This window comes from Triticum aestivum, chromosome 2B (assembly GCF_018294505.1).
Source record: "Triticum aestivum cultivar Chinese Spring chromosome 2B, IWGSC CS RefSeq v2.1, whole genome shotgun sequence".
NCBI classification, from domain to species: domain Eukaryota; kingdom Viridiplantae; phylum Streptophyta; class Magnoliopsida; order Poales; family Poaceae; genus Triticum; species Triticum aestivum.
This window is the reverse complement of record NC_057798.1, coordinates 724,263,529-724,278,691: the sequence shown is the minus strand read 5'-3', so window position 1 is coordinate 724,278,691 and position 15,163 is coordinate 724,263,529.

Genomic DNA, 15,163 nt, shown 5'->3' with positions numbered 1-15,163 from the left:
CGGCCTTTTCACAGGAATGGCCCTTTGGTGGGCCGTGCCACATGTTGATGTATCATAGGCACCTTTAGTCCGATGAGTGGATGACATCTGTCCCAACGGTTAGCCGACACATGTTTCCTCCAGCCAATGATGATTTTACACATGGAAAATCCCCATTGGTCGGGGCTGTTAATGGGTTATCGGATCCAAAACCGGACCCGATAGCTTAACGGCGTTCCGTTTCGGTGGATGCCACGTGTCGATCACCCTTGATGAAAGCACTTCTGTGACGCACGATTTATCGTCATGGAAGTGGACACTTCCGTGATGATAATTTTGGTAATGTCATTTAACGCTTCTATGACAGCACAGGTATGACTATCTTGATTCTGTCAAAAAATCGTTATGGATGTACATGCATGACAAAAAACGCGACCTACTGTGATAAACACATATCATCACGGAAGTGTATTTTTTTGTAGTGCATGTCTTCGCCGAACTAGTGCACCTATACAATTTGCCATTGTATAGGGTGTGTTGGGGACACAAGAGATTTCTTGTATTTGATTGCAGGGTTGCTTGAGAGAGACTATCTTCATCCTACGCCTCCCACGAATTGATAAACCTTAGGTCATCCACTTGAGGCAAAATTGATGTTGTCCTACAAAACTCTGCGCTTGGAGGCCCAACACGTGTCTACAAGAATAAAGTTACATAGTAGACGTAAGCTTTTTTCTGGCGCCGTTGCCGGGGAGGTTAGGTAAGCGGCACTCACACCCTGTCAATGAAGCTCTTTAATGGCGCCGTTGCCGGGGAGGTGAGTGCTTGAAGGTATATCTTTAGATCTTGTAATCAAATCTTTTAGTTTCTTGTTTTATCACTAGTTTGGTTTATAAAACAAAACTACATAAATAATGGAATTGAGGTTGCTTCATATTATTGATCATCTTTATAATGTCTTTCAAGAAAATGATGGAAAGGAAATTTTTGCTCAATTGTTAGAAGAAGAATGCTAGAAAATTTTGGCGCAAAATATTTGGATGATGAGCATGATTGCAATGTTGTTGGTATGAACTCTTTAAATATCCATGATGCTAACGATATGCAAAGCCATAAGCTTGGGGATGCTATGTTTGATGAAGATGATATTTTTAGTCCCCCAAGATTTTATGTGCAAATTTGTTATAATGATTGCATGCCTCCAATTTATGATGATTACAACGATATAGTGGATTTGGAGAGGTCATGACTTTATTTAGTGATGAATCCACCATTTTGGATGAGGTGTTAATTGACTATGATAACAAAATTCCTATCTATGGTGATTATGGTGATGACATGTATGCTAGAAAGAATAATGATAACCATGAAACTTGTCATCATGATTTTAATTTTCACTCTCATGATAGTTATTTTGTTGAGTTTGCTCCCACTACTATTGATGAGAAGAAATTTTCTTATGTGGAGAGTAATAAGTTTTATATGCTTTTGTGTCATGAAAGGAATGCTTTATGTGATGGTTATATTGTTGAATTTCTTCATGATGCTACTGAAATTTTTTACGAGAGAAGAACATATGCATTTACATATTGCAATAATATCAAGTTTCCTCTCTATGCGTTGAAAGTTTTGAAGTTGCACCTATTTTGCCTTCCTATGCTAGTTGATTATTGCTCACATAAGTTGTTTGCTCACAAAATCCCTATGCATAGGAAGTGGGTTAGGCTTAAATGTGCTAGTCATATGCTTCACGATGCTCTCTTTGTGTTTCAATTCTTTACTTTTATGTGAGCGTCATTGAAACCATCATGCCTAGCTTAAAAGTGCCAATTAAAGCCTTTGGGATAGTGTGGATGATAGTTGACTTGAATCTATGCAAAAACAGAAACTTTTGCGCCTAGTCCAGGAATTTTGAAAATTCACTGGAATGTGATTTTGATTTGATTTTATACAGGTGATAGATATACAAATTCTCTATGTTTTCCTAATTTTTTTAGAATTTTTGGAGTAGCAGAAGTATGGTTGAAGTAGCAGAAGTGTGGATGATAATTGTTTCCTAGTTTTTTTGGCTTATATTGCTCAATACAAATTGTGGAAATGATATGCTACAATAGGCATTGTGTTTAAACAATTATGAATCTTGTCGTACCAAAGTGAGATGGTTTGCTCATTATAATACTAACCTATCTCACAAAATTCCATTAAGTTTTGTGTGATTGAAGTTTTCAAGCTTCGGGTGAGACATTGATATGAGGAGAATAAGGAGTGACAAGACCCTAAGCTTGTGGATACCCAAGGCACCCCAAGGTAATATTCAAGGAATATCCAAGCAACTAAGCTTGGGGATGCCCATGAAGGCATCCCCTCTTTCATTTCCAACATTATCGGTAACCTCACTTGGAGCTATGTTTTCATTCGTCACATGATATGAGTTTTACTTGTAACTCTATTTTATTTTGCTAGGATTTTCTTAGTGTTATTTAAAATAATGTTTTGCATCTTTTACTTCAATAGAAATGTCAAGGATAGCCTTTACCATTCTCATTTTGCAAGTATATGAGTTGCTGTTTCAAAACAAAAAGTTTATCGTTGTTACAAAAATTCCCAAGAAAATTCAAAATTTGATAAAATGTTGAAACTTTTTGCAAAATAAGCTACGATATATTTTCTACAGTGTGGTAAAGTTTCATAATTGCTGGAGTTAGGGAACTATGATGAATATTGCATTCTTTACAGACTGTACTGTTTTGGCAGATTGCTGTTATGTTTGCATTGTTTGCATATGTTTGCTTGTTTTATGATTCTCTTTGAGGATAGGAGTATTGAATATGCAGAGGCATTTAGTATGCAATGTTGAATAATAATTTTTGTGATTTGCTACAGTAGAGAATGATAAGGTTTTGCATTGATTTATACTAACTAATCTCACGAGTTCTTGTTGAGTTTTGTGTGGATGAAGTTTTTGAGATTTAGGGAAACCGTGATATGAGAGGAATTAATTAGACACAAAATCTCAAGCTGGGGGATGCCCAAGGAATCCTAAGCTAATATTCCAAGAAGTCTCAAGCATCTAAGCTTGGGGATGCCCCGGTAGGCATCGCACCTTTTTTCTTCAACAATTATCTATTAGTATCGGTTGAGCCTAAGTTTTTGCTTCTTCACATGATGTGTGCTATTCTTGGAATGTAATTTTGTTTTGTTTTCCTTGCTGTTTTAATAAAATACTTATATCTGAAAGTTTTTAAATAAAAGAGAGTCCTCAAATAGCTATCGATTTACATAACTACTCACTTGATCTTCACTTATATCTTTTTGGAGTAGTTTGTCATTTACTCTCGTGCTTCACTTATATCCTATGAGTAAATTGTTGAATGAATTGAATATCATGAAGTTGAAGTTATATGTTCATATCATGCCTAGCGGTAGCTTCACATTGGGTTTAGAAAGTGAAATCTTTTGAAGCTTGACAATCACAATATTGGTCATACAAGCAATTCAGGAATGATTGGTAGAAGGAAGAGTACTTTTACATGCAAATACACTATCTTGGAAATCTTTTGTGATCGTGAACCCCCATCAAAATATTATATGCCAAAATTGTTGACGTAGGACAAGGAAGACAATGTAATGATTTATGTTTGTTCATATTCACATAGAATTATATTGTCATAGATCCTTCAACATGTGGTGCTTGCCCCCCATCTTTGCTAGCCAAAAATTCCGCACCAAGTAGAGATACTACTTGTGCATCCAAAAACCCTTAAACCCAAATTTTATTCTCAAGAGTCCACCATACCTACCTAAGGATTGAGTAAGATCCTTCAAGTAAGTTGTCATCGGTGCAATAAGGCAATAAAAATTGCTTCTAAAAGTGTTAGATCATTTAGTGTAAGGGAAAATTGAGCATTGTACGAACTTGTGATGGCAAAGAATAAAAGCGATAGACTGCATAATAAAGGTTGCTATCATAAGGGGCAATATAACATGACATTATTGTGCACTAAGGGGGTGGGCATACAAACAAATAAGCGCATGACAACCTCTATGAAGGGCCTATCTTTAATTTTATGTATTTACTTTTATGCAAAGAGTCAAAGTTTTTCTCTCTATTCCTTTTTATTTTTCTCTTTTGGCAAGCATCATGTGGCGAGGAAAGATCTAGTCACATATATCCAGTTGGATATGGGTAGCATGAGTTATTATTGTTGACAACACCCTTGAGGTGAATACGTTGGGAGGCGAAATTATAAGCCCCTATCTTTCTATGTGTCCGGTTGAAACATTTTGCTCATGTGTATGCGGTGAGTGTTAGCAATCATACAAGACTATATGTTGGTTGAGTATGTGGAGCTCTTACTTAGACTCTGTTGAATAAGTTGAATTGCAATTGCTTGGTGACTGAGAACATAGGTTGTTGAGTTTCAAGAGGATTCATCGTTTGTACCTAACACGTGAATTGGTTGCTACTTTAACATGAGAAGTTTTACAAGAAAGAATTGCTGTTATGATGCTAGGAAAAGTGATAGAAATTGTCATTGATTAAACTTGTGCACTTTGCTAGCATTCGCACTTTAGAAATTATTTGTTTTATCATTTACCTACTCGAGGACGAGTAGGAATTAAGCTTGGGGATGCTGATACGTCTCCAACGTATCTATGATTTATGATGTATTCATGCCATGTTTACAATAATTTTATATGCTTTTGGTATGATTTGCATGGAACTAACCCGGACTGACGATGTTTTCAGCAGAACTATCGTGGTGTTGTTTTTTGTGCAGAAATGAAAGTTCTCCAAATGAGCTGACACTTTTTGATGATTGTTTTGGAACAAAATAGACCCGTGAAGCTTTGTGGGAGGGCCAGAAGAGCCACGAGGAGGGCACAACCCACCTGGGCACTCCTGGGCCCTTTCCCGTGCCCCGGTGTATCGTGCTCACCTCGAGACCCATCTGGACGTTAGACCGACACTAAAAATTCCTATAAATAGAGAAACCATCAGAAATAACCCTAGATCGGAAGATCCACCGCCGTAAGCCTCTATAGCCATCGAAATCCAATCGGGACCCTATTCCGGCACCCTGTCGAAGGGGGAATCATCTCCGGTGGCCATCTACATCATCCTAGCGTCCACCACGATGACTAGGGAGTAGTCCACCTTCATGGGTGAGGGTTTGTATCAGTTATTATGTTTTTAATCTCTATCTTATGCGATCTTGAGATGTCACAATCTTGATGTATCATGGGCTTTTTAAACATAGATGGATCATATGATGTTTCTCCCCGCTCTACACTTGTTGTGATGAATTGAGTCTTTACCCTTTGAAGTTTTGTCTTATCGGATTGAATGTTCAGATCATAGCACACATGATATATGCCTTGCACATGGATACCCGTGCTGACAATGGGGTATTATTTTGATTCGCTTGATATATGTCATGGCACACAACTTGCGGATTCTGGAGGTGACTTTGGGGTAATCTATGCATAGGGGTTGATGCACGTTTTTATTATCTTTTCTCCGATAGAAACTTTGGGGTCTCCTTGTAGTTCTTTATGTGGATTGAGTATTATGAATCTGAAATTGTTTGATACATACCGTATAATTAACTCACGGGTACTCGCGGTGACATTGGGGTGTCTAGGTGACATTATAGTTGGTTGATATGCATCATATGGTGTTATTCTAGTACGAACTCTTGATTAGATCGATCGGAAAGAATATCTTACTGTTATTTTAGTACGAACTCTAGGATAGATTGATCAAATATAATAGCTTTGAGGTGGTTTCGTACCCTATAAACAATTTCTATCTTTTGTTCTCCGCTAATTGGAACTCGAGAGTGATTCTTTATTGCACTTTGAGGGATAATCATATGATCCAACTATGTTAGCATTGTTGAGAGATTGCACTAGTGAAAGTATGCACCCTAGGCCTCATTTTCCATCATTACAATACCGTTTGTGCTCCGTTTACTATTTACTACCTTGCTGTTTTTTGATTGTTTGCATTACAAAAACTCATATCTACTATCCATACTACACTTTTATCACCATCTCTTCACCGTACTAGTGCACCTATACAATTTGCCGTTGTATTGGGTGTGTTGGGGACACAAGAGATTTCTTGTATTTGATTGCAGGGTTGCTTGAGAGAGACTATCTTCATCCTATGCCTCCCACGAATTGATAAACCTTAGGTCATCCAGTTGCGAGAAAAATGCTGCTGTCCTACAGAACTCTGTGCTTGGAGGCCCAACACGTGTCTACAAGAATAAAGTTGCGTAGTAGATATCAGTTGTCAATTCAACCACACCTGGAGATTAATTATCTGCAGCAAAGCGATCAGTAGCATAGTAGTATGATAGTTTTGATAGCAATGGTAGCAGCAACAGTAATGGTAACAGTGATAGCAATGATTTTGTAGCAAGTGCAATAGTAACAATAGCAGTTGTAACTTAGCAAGAACAATATGTAGGAAAATCGTAGGCATTGGATTGGTGACTCGTTGGATGATATTCATCATGAGATAGTCATAACCTAGGGCGATACGACACTAGCTCCAGTTCATAGATATAATGTAGGCATGTATTCCATAAATAGTCATACGTGCTCATGGAAAGAACTTGCATGACATCTTTTGTCCTACCCTCCCATGGCAGCGGGGTCCTATTGGAAACTAAGGGATATTAAGGCCTCCTTTTAATACACACTACAAAAAAAGACACAACCATGACATTTTGGGCTGAACGAATTTTTTCTGTCATACATATGACACTTCTATGACGATGATTGTGACAAAACCCGGTATCATAATAGATGTGGTGGGCTCCTACTTCTATGAAAAAAAATCATGACAGAAAATGGGCTTTTCATCCTGGGCGGGCCGGAGACGCAACTGCATGACATTCTTTGGGCCGTCCATGACGGAAAAAACCATGGTAGAAGCGAGGGGGAGGAAAATTTCAGGGAGTTGCCGGTTACGGTGGGAGGTCGGGGGCGGAGCGAGATGCGTTTCTCTCGTACATATGCGCGTGTGTGCGAGGCGTTGGCTCTAACTGAAGCCGAGTGAGGCGTTGGGCTCTAACTGAACCTGAGCGATTGCACTGCAGGCTACACATTACTGAACCCGAGCGATCGATCGATGGCTGTTAGCTGAACCCGATGGAGCGATTCCTTCGCTACTGCTGCTAACTGAAGCCGATCGATGCTGCCTCTGGGATGAACAGTGAGTGTTGCGGGGGGGGGGGGGGGGGGGGGTTTGGATGAACAGTGAGCGGTGGCGTTGCCTCTGGATGAACAGGAACCCGTGGTGTGGTGGGCTAGATGAACAGTAGACGATGGAGGGGTGGCCGTGGAGAGGTGGTTCAACAGGACCCCGTGGTGTGGAGGGCTGGATGAACAGTAGATGGTGGAGGGTTGCCTGTGGAGGGGTGGTTGAACAGTAGCTGGTGGAGTAGCGCACGGTAGAGGCTGGATTAATAGGAGCCCGTGGAGGCTCGAGGAGGTCGATGGTAGCCCGTGGAGGCTGGAGGAGGTCGACGGTGGAGATGAACAATATCCCGTGGAGTCCTGTTTTGCGGTACGCCACACCCCTCCCGATGAACAGGACCCCCGTTTTGATCGTAGGAGGTCCGTTTTGTCCGTTTTGCGGTACGCCACACCCCTCCCGATCAACAGGACCCCCGTTTCGATCGTAGGAGGTCCGTTTCCTCCATTTTGCAGTACGCCACACCCCTCCCGATCAACAGGACCTCCGTTTCGACCATAGGAGGTCCGTTTCCTATGTTTTGCGGTACGCCAGGCCCCTCCCGATCAACAGGACCCCGTTTTGAACGTGGCCGGTCGAACACAAGGCCGTTTCCTCCGTTGTGCGGTACGCCAGGCCTCGTTCCCATCGCCTATTCCGTCCAAGCCCTCCCGATGAACACGAGCATGCATTCCGTTCCGACCCAGCCGGTTGTCTCCCACACGTTCCGTTACCTCCCGATGAACACGACACATTCCGTTGCCTCCACATGAACACGACGACAATGTTGTTTCTCCGTTCCGACCCAGCCATGTACGTATGCGCGATTAGGCGTTCGAGACCCTGCCCATATGTACGTACGTGGCCGTGTTTTCTTTCTTGCACCCTCGCCACTGTACGTACGTGTCCATGCTACGTGCGCGCCTCTACTACGACACGTGCGCGCCTCTACTATGACACGTGTGCGCCTCTACATCGACCAGTATGTACATACACGTTCACGACCAGAATGACAATGGTACGTATGCTTCGACCAAGTGGGTCCCGACTATCAGGCACTTCCTTGCCTGCGAAGATGTAGCTGGTGGGTCCCAGCAGTCAGAGGGGCGAATCGTTTTTTTCGGACGCACTTCCTTGCATGCGAAGATGTAGCTGGTGGGTCCAAGCAGACAGGGGGAAACGTTTTTTTCACGAAATACGGTGGCCCGTCCGGTGGGTCCCCGCTGTCAGGTGGAGGAATAATTATTTTGCGCATAATAAGGAGGCACTTCCTTGCTGCGGCCGTGGACCCAGCTGTCAGCCTCTCCACATACAGTCCACGTCCGATGGAAGCCATTCCTTGACCATGTTGACCACGTCGCGCCGAGAGCACCAGGGGTGTGGACGACGGCGAGGCCTAGGAAGGGGACGACGCGGAGCCGGGGAAGACGCGGCAGTGGATGCCCACGCGTAGAGGAGTATGAGGGTTCACTTGTTCGGCTGCAGTGTGAGGCTGCCGTCGCCGCAGAATAATAGGGGGTGTGGGTGCGTAGAGGGATGGCCTGGTAGCGGTGGGAGTAGTAGGGGGTGGTGAGGCCTCCGCGGCATCACAGCCGGCCACAGGCGGCAGGAGCAGGCGGCACGACCAGCGCTGCTTTGGGCGGCTGGAGCAAGAAGACCATAGGTTGAAGAAGCACTACGGCCGTGGGATGGATATCGTACGGTCACTGGAGCTAGAATCGTTCATATATTGACTAAAGTTGACAAAGACCTCCGTCCCAGTCAACTTAGTAGGCCCACAAGTCAGCCTCCCACCAAGGTTGGTCCCAGCTAGCAGGGGGGTATTCATCTTTTTGTGCGTAATAAGGAGGCACTTCCGGTGGGTCCGAGCTGACAGCGGGGGGAACGTTTTTTTCACGAAATACGATGGCCCGACCTGTTGGTCCCAGCAATCAGGGGGAAACCTTTTTTTGCAAAATACTGGTGGCCCGTCCAGTGGGTCCCAGATGTCAGGTGGAGGAATAATTATTTTCCGCGTAATAAGGAGGCAGTTCCTTGCGGCTGCCGTGGACCCAGCTGTCAGCCTCTCCACGTAGAGTACTCTTCCGATGGAAGTCGGTCGTTGACCACATTGACCACGCCGTGCCGAGAGCACCACGGCGGTGGACGACGGCGAGGCCTAGTAAGGGGACGACGCGGAGCCGGGGAAGACGCGGCAGTGGAAGCCCGCGCGGAGAGGAGTACGAGGGTTCACCGGTTCGGTTGCGGTGTGAGGCTGCCGTCGCCGCAGAATAACATGGGGTATGGGTGAGTAGAGGGATGCCCTGGCCAGCGGTGGGAGTAGTAGGGGGTGCTGAGGCCTGCGCGACAGCACAAACGACCATGGGAGGTGGGAGCAGGCGGTCCCGCCGGCGCTGCTTTGGCGGCTGGAGCAAGAAGATCAGAGATTGAAGAAACACGACGGCCGTTGGATTGACATCCAACGGTTACCTCTGCTAGAATTGTTTGTTGACGTAGTATATAATAACTAAAAAAAATCTTGCATACGCGTCAACTAAACATGCCCGCAAGTCAGACCACTCCCTCTTTTTTTAATAATTTATATATAGCTAATGGCAACTTCTAATGCAATTTATTGCAGTCGTTTTTTTGGTTGGCCAGGGCCAATTTCGCATATTTCTGTGGGTTCCAAACTATTTTTAATACCAAAATGTTGAGCCAGATTTAAAGTACTTTGAAGATATATTTGAACTAGGTTAATGCCCAGTCAAATAGGAATCTGAAAATGTGAGAAAATCAGAAATTATAAAGTAATTGCCAATTTGTCATCTTTTTTTATATTTACAACCCATTTCATATTACTTTCAAGATTTGCAGGCGTCTTGAAAGGTTGCAGCCCATCAGGGCATAGAAAAATAAGTAGGCCTGGATTGGGTATTCTTCAAAAAAATAAACTGGGCTCATTTTCACAAAGAAAAAATAGCTGGGCTGGTCACATGGTGAACATAAAATATAAGCCTGGGCTAGACGGGCCACAGCCCAGTTCAAACCCTGCTCCGTCTCAACAATACCAAACAAAAAAATACTGCTCGAGTAGCTACGTCCCAGGTGTCAGCCGATCTTGTGTGTTCTCTTGTCTATTGACTATATACGCTCACAATGTCGTGGGTCCCAGATGTCAGGAAAACACTAGGAGGAAGCATTTTATTTTTCCATACGCTGACGTGGTGGGCCCCTACTGTCATCCTCTCCACGTACTTGTGCCGATTCCCGTTGTTTGTTGACCATGTTGACAACGCGAGAGGGCGGCGCCGCGGCGAGCGCACCAAAGCGCGCGGAGGACGTCGGCGTTAACGATTTAGGAGATGGTGGGGCGGTGATGCGTGCGCTGAGGCGCAGCCAGCCGTGGGAGCGGAAGCAGGCGGCCCCGCCGGCGCTGTTTTGGTTTTGGCGGCTGGAGGAAGACAGGACTGAAGAAACACGACAGACTATAAAAGCAGCAGGAGTACTTAACAACCTTAACTGAAACCAGCAGGGGCACTTAACAACCAAAGCTGAAAGTAGTATGAGTACTTATACAGGTTCAACCGTACAAAGCACGCCTCGAACAGTGCTACTTTGCCTACAGGCTATAGTTAACCAAGGGTGAGGCTGCCAAGCCCCAGGACAAGGCCCAGGCGCCACCCCGCGCATCCAAAATCTTCTGAAAGCGGCTTCATCTTGCAACGTGGTCAATAAACAGGATATTCGCTTTAGAGCCATGGAAAAGCATGAACATAATCTTCTGTCCTATTCTCCAAGATGGACGGGCCTTCATTATTTGAGACCACCCATGAATAAGTATCTTTTCACCTCCAAGGGGAATTGAGTAGGTCGACATAAACATCATGTTGTGACCAAGCGCAAGTCTGATCCGACCATGGTCAGTCATCTGTATAGGAACAATAGAACTCGGGAGTTCCTGTTACAAGAAGATCACAGCTGTAAAACTGTGTATAAGCAATAGTTTATGAACAACATATATAACAGAAAACAACTCGTACCATAAGTTTCTCGACACAGTTGGACCTGTTCAACGAGTGCAGCAGTGGCACACATATCCCACGTGGCCTTCCACCATTGAAACGCCCCACAAGGACCTCAAGACGATCAATAAAGTGTAGGAACTTGTGGATGTCGATCCAGTCAACTTCAGTGCCATTAGTAACAGCCGAGTTATTACAGAGTAACAAACGAGCAGACTGCTTAACTCTGAAAAAACCTACACGTGCCACCAATTATAAGACAATATTAGTTAGAAGTAGCATCTTCGTGAGAGATTCATTGCTACTTCTAAAGTTAAATTGTGATTAGTTAGACAGAATAGGTGGATTAAGAAGTAATTGAGGCAACAAGCAAGAACCAGATACAAAACTAACATGGATGAACAATTGGAACGACGTCGGGGTGGAAGATCGCAGTGAAGATGAGACCAGGTTCTGCTATTTCCATCAACATTCGTGCACCAACTTTCAGTACGTAACACTTGAGAAAGTTTATCCAAGTTCGGCCATAAAAAAGCAGCGATCTTCTTGGTTCATGAACCCAATTCGGAAGCAATATCCATGGATTTTCTTCACTATGACCATTAAACTAGTGTATTCAGTTATGGCAAGGCCATGCATCTTGAGTACATGTGTTCTGGCAGAGCAAATAATACACTGCAGGAACAATAATATGAGAACACAACATGTTAAAAAAAAACCACCCTCCCGGATAGACAAGAGGATTCTAGGAACATACTGTGCGCGTTTCAAAATGTTGTGGTAGGATGAGAAGGAACAAGTGTGGCGTCTCGTCGTGGGCGCAAAAATCTGTAGGGTACTCGCACTTTGGGCACTGCAACTGAAACACACTAGATTCAGTACGAAGAAAATGCATCAACGGCAGCGGCTGCCATCCTAGGATTACCTGCGACCAAGGGACTTGGATTTATCGGGGATGGATGAAGAATTCGTACCTGGTTCTCCATGCGAAAACCCTATGCAATCGTCGAGCGGGGGTTTTCTCTGAACAAGCAGACGAGGGAGAAGGGGACTCAGGCCCAGTGAAATATTGCCGCTTCATCCGTCCAGCTTACTGCTAAAGCTGGAAAGCGGGGGGGGGGGGTTGTGATTTGACGGCTCATTGGGCATTACTTTGGCACTACGACCGGGGTGTGTCTACCGTGAAGTTGTGCACTCTAATTTGTGCATATGGCACGTGGACCCCGTTGCCGGTTGCCCCACATATCATCAAAAGGAAGTAGAAAGACAGGAGTAACTAGTAACACATAAATATATTTTTTGATAGAGAGATACTCCCTCTGTAAAGAAATATACAAATCTTTTATATCACAGGCTCACCTTGCTGAGAAATATACTCCCTCTACAACGCACGGGCATTATGGGGGTTCAGCTGAGAATATAATACTCAAATAGGCTCACGGTTCTGGACTTTGGGCCGCAGGCTGACCCTGCATGTTTGGGGGCCCATGTGTTCTACCTCAGCGCTTTTCATATTGCAAGCGATCGGTACTGCGCTGGTTTTAGATGCTGTCGCAAGGCGAATACACAAAATTGAATAAAGCACGACAGCTGTTGGAATGAAATCGAACGACAGTTCCTAACCAGCAATCCGAGTTGATATTCTATCAACGATATACCATGTGATAAATAATACTGTCATACTACTTATACACACAGGACACTTGTTTCACCATGCCAGATTATTGCATCAAAATCTCTCGGAGGATAGATCAGTTCGGCAGTTGCGTGCTGCTACTGAAGAATTTCAAAGTTGATTTGGACCAGCTCTCCTTGCCGAGAAAGTTCGATTTTGACATCATCCCCTACCGCAAGATATGATTTAGATTTGAACCTTGACCATCCTTTAGCATCAATCATCATGCGACCATCCTTTGTACTTATGGTATATTGAGCAGGTTCATTCACACCAAGGCTGCGCATGGTAAGAGAAACTTGGCCGCGGTCGCCCGGATTGTTGAACGACTCCCTCGTTGCTCTAGGAATTCTCTGTTTGAAAACAAGAAGACATACCCAAACAGTTAGATCAACACAGTGAATCATGTGAAACAACATGGAAAGAAAAAATAATGAAGCACTTGGGCGGCCAATGCTTACCAAGAAGGTGGACATGTCGGTTTTTGTAAGGACTTTGGTATATGAAGTGCGAACTGCAGCCCAATCTGTTGCCGGTGCAACTGCACGGGCCGGACCAAATGCAAGTGCAAGTGTTGGTGCAGGTGTCGAAGCCGCTGCTGCTGCCGGAGATGGTGCTGCTTGTAGAGCTGGTGCCGGTGTCGATGCCTGATCCTCCGGTAGATCAGATTGATCCGCTGACGCAGTCGGTGCCCAATCCTCAGCTGGATCAGACTGAGTTGCTGCCGCTGTCAGTGCTAGAGCAACTGTCGGTGCTCGATCTGTGCAAGACAATGGCGATCGTGTCTGGTCTGCTATGGTCAGCTTTCTAACTTGACTAGGATCCGTGACCGTGATCCAGTTTTTTTCTTCATTTCTTTTAAACGCGAGAAGGACTAATTGTGGCATTTTTGTTAAACCAAACTGTAGTTCATCATAGGGATTCAGCTTGTACTCAGACAACAGACTGATCCAATTTTTTCCAGTAATATAAGTGATGGACAGTGCCTTCGTTACTGACACGACATAAGAAGTTCTGTGATGACACGACACAAACTGTAGTTCATCATATGAAATCTGCAAAAATAGCCATCGTAGAGCAAACCAAACGGTTTATTCTGTGATGAATGTCACATGGCAAAACCTGCATCGTAAAATTGCAAGAAAAGAAAGAAAACATGACATTAAGTCAATAAGATTTAGACAGTAAATCAATAAGATTTACTTGATGTGACACGAGTGAATCCTTACCAGGAAATCACTATGTTGAAGTACTAAACAGAAGATTGATCGTCCAACTACGCGTGGCATGCAGGGGCTGTTGGAAATATGCCCTAGAGGCAACAATAAAAGGATTATTATTATATTTCCTTGTTCATGATAATTGTCTTTTATTCATGCTATAATTGTATTATCCGGAAATCGTAATACACGTGTGAATACTTAGACCACAACATGTCCCTTGTGAGCCTCCAGTTGACTAGCTTGTTGATCAACAGATAGTCATGGTTTCCTAACTATGGACATTGGATGTCATTGATAACGAGATCACATCATTAGTAGAATGATGTGATGGACAAGACCCAATCCTAAGCATAGCACAAAGATCGTGTAGTTCGTTTGCTAGAGCTTTTCCAATGTCAAGTATCTTCTCCTTAGACCATGAGATCGTGTAACTCCCGAATACCATAGGAGTGCTTTCGGTGTACCAAACGTCACAACGTAACTTGGTGACTATAAAGGTGCACTACAGGTATCTCCGAAAGTGTCTGTTGGGTTGACACGGATCGAGACTGGGATTTGTCACTCCATATGACGGAGAGGTATCTCTGGGCCCACTCGGTAATGGATCATCATAATGAGCTCAAAGTGACCAAGTGTCCGGTCACGGGATCATACATTACGGTACGAGTAAAGTGACTTGCCGGTAACGAGATTGAACGAGGTATTGGGATACCGACGATCGAATCTCGGGCAAGTAACGTACTGATTGACAAAGGGAATTGTATACGGGGTTGCTTAAATCCTCGACATCGTGGTTCATCGGATGAGATCATCGAGGAGTATGTGTGAGCCAACATGGGTATCCAAATCCCGCTGTTGGTTATTGACCGGAGAGCCTTCTCGGTCATGTCTGCATGTCTCCCGAACCCGTAGGGTCTACACACTTAAGGTTCGGTGACGCTAGGGTTGTATGAATATGAGTATGCAGCAAACCGAAAGTTGTTCGGAGTCCCGGATGAGATCCCGGACGTCACAAGGAGTTCCAGAATGGACC